At 32.2% G+C, this 7,367-nt stretch overlaps 1 long non-coding RNA gene across 1 annotated transcript; it reads right to left on the reverse strand.

Annotated features, from left to right (window-relative positions):
- Window positions 1–4,881: 4,881 nt before the first annotated feature.
- On the reverse strand, window positions 4,882–5,949 carry LOC105798383 (uncharacterized). Its single transcript, XR_001135050.2, has 2 exons — window positions 5,834–5,949; window positions 4,882–5,132 (listed from the first exon to the last, which is right to left on the reverse strand). It is a non-coding gene; the product is annotated as an uncharacterized LOC105798383 (long non-coding RNA).
- Between the last annotated feature and the right edge of the window lie 1,418 nt (window positions 5,950–7,367).

The following is a 7,367-nucleotide window of genomic DNA, read 5'->3' on the forward strand; positions in this document are numbered from 1 at the left end:
AATATTTAAATCATATATCAAGTTGATTTAATATTTAAAGACGTTCCTTTTCTTTTTTCTTTTTTTGTTCTACATTGAGTCTTGACGATAAGAAGTAAGCAAATTAAACTTCAGTAGTAGACTTTGAATCCAACCAAAATTTATTAATAGCAAACTTTCAGAGTAGATCTTATTATCCAAGTGTACAATAGGAACATAACCAATGACTCTTCATAAATAAATTGTCTCTCGTCTTAAAATTTTCTTGGAAATTCTTGTTCTTTTCTTGCTTTCTTCATTTTTCCACTTCTAGTGGTGAGAAATTTTATTACGACAATCCCCCATGACTATTATTATAGTCCAATTTACTATATCCACGTTAAAGATTATGTCTTTCAAATTTATTACATATTGTTACATTCTCTTTAGGGAATGGTTAGGTTTTGTGGTTAAAAACTTTTGTCCAATCATAAGTAATAATTTTTCATGATATTAGTACCGTAGGAGCATATCTGAATCATGAAAAGTTGAATAAGTTCTCTCTTGCAAGGTTCTCATCAGTAATATTTTTTCACCTAATTTTAGGGTCTGTTTGTTTGGCAGTAAAATGTTTTCCGTAAAATGATTTCTGGAAAATGTTTTACTTTTCTGTAAAATGATTTACTGGAAAATATTTTCTGGTGTTTGGTAAATCTGTAAAATATTTTTCATTGTTTATGATTTCGAAAATATTTTCCGGAAAAGTTGTTTTTACATATATTAATATATATTAATAAATTCTTTTTACATATATTGCAATGATTTAATTATAATAATACTCAATTATTAAGCTACAATATTAATCCTTATACATTGAAAAAACTAATATCAAATAAATTATTTGTAATTGTGTTAAAAAACAAGTATTGAATAATTATAAATTGCTACTGAAACCACAATGAGTACTAGAAATAATAATATTATCCAAATACATAATTAATGGTACACCACATAGTAACAACATTGTCTAGTGCATAATATTACACCACATATATCCAAATACATAATTAATGGTACACCACATAGTAAGAACATTGTCCAAGTGCATAATATTACACCACATAAATGTATCAATATCTTCAACCACGAGAAAATTTTTGAAGCCAAATTTTTTATGCTTCTTATTTTAACAAAAAAGTTTGGCCTCGATTCATGACTCCTAGATAATCAAGCACGAACACAAGAAGTCTTCATCAAATCCTTCTTCCTCCATCGACATCACTTGTTCAGAAGTCGTGATGTATTATCGTGATAAATTTTTCCAAAGCATTAGCAATTTTGCCAAGTTGTTCACCCACAAATTTAATTTGATCATCAACGAGACTTTCTTGACCACTTTTTCTTTTACGTTTGGATGTGCCAGATGAAGATACATTTGTTCTTACCTCTTCAGCCTCTTCATTGTTGCAGTCTACAGGCATTGAATCTTCATTACCATCATCCAAATCTATGTCAGCAAATGTTCTGGCAAAACTCCCTGTTGCCATATCTTTACCAACAACCACAGCCATTTCATCATAATGAACAATGCTTTTATTCAAAAATGGTTCATACTTCTTGTGTGCCTGTTGGATATTATACACAATTAGAATAACAAGTAAAAAACAATTGAAATATACTTAACATATATATACATATATTACCATCACTGCTGCATCATATGTCGCTCTATCACATGTGATCATTTTCATGTTATCATCCCATCCAAAACCACTTTCAGCTCAAATTTTACATATAATCTGTCACTGGTTTTTTACTGTCCTCAAATGATTTTCCACATGCTTCGCATCGCATTGGACTTGGAATCTTTCTGAAATGGCGTCAACAACTCGATTAATAGAAACTGCTCTGAAAGTATTAGAAGGTTTATTTCCTTTTCGAGCCTCCTCTGCTAGAATTTCAAGGAAAACATGTTCCATTGGTTTTGTCCACCTGAATTGCTTGGAGGTCCCTTCTTTGTTGCCCTTACCCATTCTACAAAAATTCAACCATTTCAATATCCAACAAGCTTAAAACATAATCAATATCTAACAAATTCAAGACATATATCAAAATCCAACAAACTAAAATTTCAATATCATTATCCAACCAACATTTACAAAAACAACATTCAAAAAGTTTTAATACTAAAACATACATAACATAGAAACAACAACCCTAAGCCCTAAACCTAAATATTTCTAGCCATATAATCAGTCCACATAGTTTGTGCAATTTCATCTCTCTTAGCAGACCATTCTCTTACTTCTTGTCTTTCTTCTCGCTCCGTAAGAGTTGATATTATCAAATCAGAATCAGACGCCTCGTATAATCCTTGATTAAGTAAATCACTAGGATCAACTCCCATTATATGATTATGAATGATACAACAAGCCAAAACTATATCTACTTGGGTTTGAAAATTCCAAAATGGTTCAGCATCTAATACACGAAACCGTTTCTTCAAAATCCCAAAAACACGTTCAACAGTGATTCGTAATGATGAATGACGAAGATTAAAGAGTTCCTTTGCATTTTCAGGCCCTTCAGCACCAAACTCTTTTAAATGATATCGGACACCACGATATGAGGTAATACATCCATTTCGGATGCCATATTCAGCATCAGCAAGATAATATTTACCTGCAATTTTACAATACATAATTAATACTAATAAATTATGAGCTTATTAGAACTATTTGCTATTTTATGATAAATATTACCTTCCGAAATTCTTAATCCTCTTGGACGTGAAAGTGCATCACTTAAAATACGAGAATCATGTGCACTACCTTCCCAACCAGCTAGAACATAGGAAAATTTCAAATCAAATGTAATGGCAGCCAATACATTTTGTGTCGTCCCCCTTTACTGACATTTAAATCTTCCTTGCATGCTAAGTGGAACGAATGCACGAATATGAGTTCCATCTAATGCTCCAATACAATCTTTAAAATAAGGATAAAACCTTGGATTGTTTCTAATTTCACTAGGAGTTGACTCATCAGGTAATCTAATAACTAGTCTATACTATTTCAAAATAGCTCTCAATACAACCCTAAAGTAACGGTGAACTGTCTCAGTTGATCTATAATATCTAGATCCAATCACTCGAAACCTTACATTATGACCAATTATATGTAAAAATATAATTACTTGCTCCCTAATATTCATGATTTTGTTGATTGTAACAAATGATTCCTACCGAGAATATCACACAAATTAAAAAAGCGATCGGTCTCATCCTTATCACATCAATACAATGCTGGTCACCACTATATAAAATACTATTAATATAATTTTCTCTTTCATAATCTCGATTCACACGAGAGCGAGAAGCAATTTTCTTCCTAGTTTCTAATTTTTTAATCCAAAGAGCCCGAAAAGCTAAAACTGAAGCCACGACTCCGACAATTGCAGTTTGATGTTGATTACGATCCATCTATACAAAATAATGCCACACAAATATATGATCACTACAAAAAGATGCAAGATTTTCATAAGATCACATAATTGAAAGTACCACTTAAAATGAAAGCATGAAAAATGAAAGTATTGAAAGTTGAAAAATGAAAAAATCGGTTCTGTCACTTCAATTTCTAAGGCTAAAAATTGGACTAAGCTTGTCCATAAAGCGGCCTTAGTTAAAGAATAAAACGCGCAAAAGCTGCTTTTGCTATTGTTGTACCTGAATTGCTAATATTGGCATTTACAATACAATTAAATAATGTTATACCAAATTTTTATTTAGTTTATATATTCAAATGTGACTCGAATAAAAATAGAATGTAAAGGGCCACCATAGTCGACTCAAGATGGCTGCTTCAAGCCTATATAAGTTTTATTTCGCTAAATTTTTTGTGTTTGATTTTCTTTGCCATTTATAATATACTGGGTCGCTAATTGCGATACATTTTCTCTACTTGTAAGCCCATTAACCAAGACACTATGAGAAGTTTCATGGTGAAATTAAATTTTGCTGGTTTAGTTCATTGGTTTTAAATTTTTTAAAAAACTGAACTTTTGGAAGAACAATTCTGAATGCTTTACGATGCTTAAATAGTAAGGAAGAAAGAAATGACAAAAGCGAGTTATTTACAATGACTCATAAGGAAGAAAGACATCATGAGGGGCAAAAATCTTCTAAACAAGACCCCAAACACAAGAGATGAGCTTCTCTTAATTGATAGAGAAATCAGCAAGAAATTTGCACAAAACGACAGTATCCAAAATGCTTGAAAGATAAATGTTAAAAACAACAATGGGATCACAACAAGGATTAAGATTTGCAAATGCTAGGTTGGGAAAATGAAACAGGGGAGGATGGAAAATTCTCAATCTAGTGGCCAAAATTCATAATAACTTCATGTTTTTAAGGCAGAGCCATTAGACTAAAAGTTATTCCTTCCTTCCTTCCAATCAAGATGGTTAAATTAGATTCAAATGGGGGAAAATTTTGCTTCTCAGATCATTTGAGAAAGCAGGGGACTGTCACAAATATCTTTATTAGACAGTGCCATGCATATTGGCTTGTTGACGGAAAGGAGATACTGCCAAACAAACAGACCCTATATGTAGTATTTAAAAAAATCAGTAAAATAGAAAATTAAAGAAAAAGTTAAAAAATTATCAACTTTTTAAGTTTTGAACTAAACAATAAAACTGGTTATGGCAGAGATCTTCTAGTAGTCATTTTAACATTGAATTTTCTAAGGAAATTTTGATTGAACTGAAAGTCTTATTGGTATTTTTGATTGGTTTGTTTCTCAAGCATAAACTCTATATATATGAGTTGCTAACAATTTTTAATATTCAAGAAATAAAAGATCAAATCTCAAGCATCTCTCTATTTGACTTTTTTAAACAAAAACTTAATAGTAAGGATAATCACCTCAATACTTCCTTTTAATCCATTAACTCAATGCTAAAACTAAACCATGGAATCAATTATAATGCTAAAGAATAAAAGCATTAACAATTTACTCCAGTAAATAAGACCCACGGCATTCAGAACTACAACAACATCTACATACCCTGAGTTTCTTTTATCGTTGCAACTAGAAGGGGAGGAATAAGTTGAATACAGATCACACAATGGTCTTGTAAGTGCTAAAAAAGTTGGGTGCTCAATAGCCCTGCAAAAATTAGAGGAACATCATTGTACTCAGAAACTACTTAAAGATTAGAGGAACTGGAAATGCTCTTAGTCCACTTCAGCTCAACATCTACTGTCTCCATGAAAAAAAAAGGATTATTTAACCACTGGTGAAGCTAAAATCTCCACATGGGACGCTACTAATCTGCTATCCTATATGAAAGCTCAAAAACGCCCCAAGCAAGTTAACAGACAGCCATGAATGCCTAATAAAATCGACAATGGAAACACAATACAACAATAGTAAGAATAGTTATGGGGTTTCTAAAATCCACAGTAACATAAATGATGATAATCATTAACTATACAAAAAGAAGTGAACATTAGAGTATTAAGCTTAATTCGTTTAAGAAATTCAGCAACCCTAAAATTACACAACAAAATGCGATAAAATAAAGTTAAAATTCCAACAAAGGAATAAACAAATAAAAAACGATAAGAGATAAGAAATGAATCGGGTCAATCGCATCTACTAACTGAAGCTTTGAAGGTAGAAATGTTGAGATTTTTATAGAGAAAATAGCAAGAAAATTAAAAGGGAAAGCTTCCCTGTAGTGAAGAATTGGGGGTCGAGTGGTGTAGGGAAGAAGAGGATGACTTTTCATCCTTCTTCCGATTTCTGGAAAATCCAGCAAAAAACCACCAATTTCATAAAAAACTTGAAGCTTTTGGGTGACTCACCTACAGATCTATGGAGCAGAAAGATGGAGAAGGAAGATGCTGAGAGATAGAGATGGCAAGGCAGAGATGAGGAGAGGCGGAAGCTTTGAGGAATGGAAAATGTCAGCTGCTTAGAAGAGAACAGAAAATGTCTACTTAGAGAAGAATGGAAAATGTCTTACCAATTTTGAAGCCATAAGACAATTTCCGGAGGAATGGGCTTGATTTTACCGTGTTTTGGAAAATGATTTCCTAAAGGAATTCATTTTCCCCCAAACAAACACTGGAAATGGTGTAAAATGTTTTCCGGAAACCATTTTACAGCAAACAAACGCACCCTTAATTGAGAACTTATTCTGAATATTGTAGAGTTATACTCACAGTTTTAGAAAAATTGCAACTTCAAGTTATCCTACCATAACGAGTTTTAGATAAATTTACCATATTCTATTGCTCATAAGTAGATTTTTCATAGTCAAATATTTCACTTTCAACCCATTAATGGGGATGATGACAAAAGAAGATCACAAATATAGTCACGATCAATTCAATTTATAACAAAAGTAATAAATATAAATCAATAACTCAATCCTCTTTTAATTCATATGAAATATGATCTTTTCTTCATTCACAATCCCAATATGGTATCCATTTTAATGAATATCTTTTAAAACTAATGCATTAACCATCACAAATTTTATGTTTTTAGATATTGAAATATTAGCTCTTTTAGAGCTTTCAACTAATTTTGTACTATCAAATATTGGAATAATATTTATTTGTTTCAATACCAAATAAGATAAATATTTTCTATTTGTAATGATAGAATTCATTACTACTGTAACACCCTGAATTTTGGGCCAAGAAGAAATAGGTTTTGAACAAGGGAACAGTTAGGAGACTGCACATAAATATTTAGCTGTGCAAGGAAGTGACATAAATGAATGTCTGCTTCAGTGGTTAAGTGATTTAGGAGTGTTTGGAAGTGTCTAAGAAGTCAGGGATTCAAGCCTTGGCTTATGCAAAATACCCTCATAGGGTAAAATGACTGTTATACCCCTAAGAGATGAAATGACTGTTATGGCCTTATGTTATGTATGACTGATTTGCTCTATGATATGTATAACTATGATTGAACTTGACATTTTGCATACACGTATGATATTATGTCACAATATATTGCATGGGGATGGGTTGTTATATTTTGAGGAAGTGTATCGTACTGATAAGGTTGCACGGATAGCCCAAGACGACTGTGGACCTACTGATGGCTATATGCCGTTTATTTTACTATCAGCTTTGCTACAATACTATTTAGTGTGGCAACCGGTGCTAATCTTGGTGTGTTTGGCTGGGTGGGTCGATTTTATCCCCACATGGTGTGTTTGGCGGGATGGAATGGTGTGTAGAGGCTAGATTGGGTAGGATTTCTAACTACATATCAGCACTGATTAATGATTACATATTGTTCACTACATGACTGATATTTGTTACTATTATGGGCCAATGCCCCACTGATACTATTACTGAAATTGGGAAAAGGCCCTACTGATTA

The sequence above is a fragment of the Gossypium raimondii genome, chromosome 9 (genome assembly GCF_025698545.1).
Source record: "Gossypium raimondii isolate GPD5lz chromosome 9, ASM2569854v1, whole genome shotgun sequence".
Classification (NCBI taxonomy): Eukaryota; Viridiplantae; Streptophyta; class Magnoliopsida; order Malvales; family Malvaceae; genus Gossypium; species Gossypium raimondii.